The sequence below is a fragment of the Nestor notabilis genome, unplaced genomic scaffold, assembly GCF_000696875.1.
Source record: "Nestor notabilis isolate BGI_N333 unplaced genomic scaffold, ASM69687v1 scaffold13252, whole genome shotgun sequence".
NCBI lineage: Eukaryota > Metazoa > Chordata > Aves > Psittaciformes > Psittacidae > Nestor > Nestor notabilis.
In genome coordinates, this window is record NW_009917091.1 from 30,110 (window position 1) to 31,266 (window position 1,157).

Here is a 1,157-nt window from a genome sequence, read left to right on the forward strand (position 1 = left end):
AATTTCTGCTGCTTTGACCAACCTGTTTTTACCATTTTAAAAGAGATGGAATATCCCCCTGTTACTTGGCTTAAATAAATCCCTGTTTTCTATTACACTTTGCCCATACATTATGCAGCATTTATCACTATGTTCTTCCTCTGAACTAGCACAGGAGCTCTCAGATTGTAGATGGAAGGAATAATAGGAATAATCAGGAGCTCATTTGAGTGAGCTTGGCCTAATTTTGCCATTCCACCCGAAGGCAAAGGCCAGAAAAACTGAGATTGAAAACCTGGTTTTCCTATGACACAAGGTGAGACCTCATCAAGGAAAACTCCAGCTTCTTTTTCAGGGAAAGAATTAGTCTACGGGAAGCATTTACAGGTTAAAAATGTAAAAGCACCCACCAAACATCACAGCTTTTCAATGTGTGTGTTTGTGATAGGAGCTTTTTTTTATCTTCACCTTCTTCACCCTTCAAAACCATAGAATCTGATAGTGGTTTGTGCTGGAAGGGACCTTAAAGCTCCTCCAGCTCCAACCCCTGCCACGGGCAGGGACACCTTCCACTAGAGCAGGTTGCTCCAAGCCCCTGTGTCCAACCTGCCCTTGAACACTGCCAGGGATGGGGCAGCCACAGCTTCTCTGGGCACCCTGTGCCAGCGCCTCAGCACCCTCACAGGGAAGAACTGTTTCCTCTAACAAGGCAACTTGGTTTGGTGGTGGGACGGAGGAACAACTCCAGATTTATTTGTTGACCAGGAACCCAATTCATTCCCTTTTGAGTCAAAGACCTGCACTTACCTGACACCAGATAACCCCTGATGTAACTCATCTCCTTTTGAAAGCGCCTGCACAGCTGTTTGATGTTCTCAAAAGTGCTGAGTTTGCACATAACGTCAAGCAAGGCAAACAAGCTCCTACTGGCTGCATCCCAAATGGTTAAAGGACCAGCCTGGCCTACCCCATCAAAAGGGGAGGCTGCAAACAAAACCAGCCCTTAAGAGGAGCTCCAGGGAAGAGCCAGTTTTGGAGATGACTGTTATTTGGAGGTCATTTAGGCTGTGCTTAGGGCCGCTCAGCAAGGATCTGACCCAGAATTCCCTTTCTTCTTCCTTTCAGACCATTTTAGTGGCCTGAAGTTTGGTTAACCTAAAACCAGGATCAAAATGGTT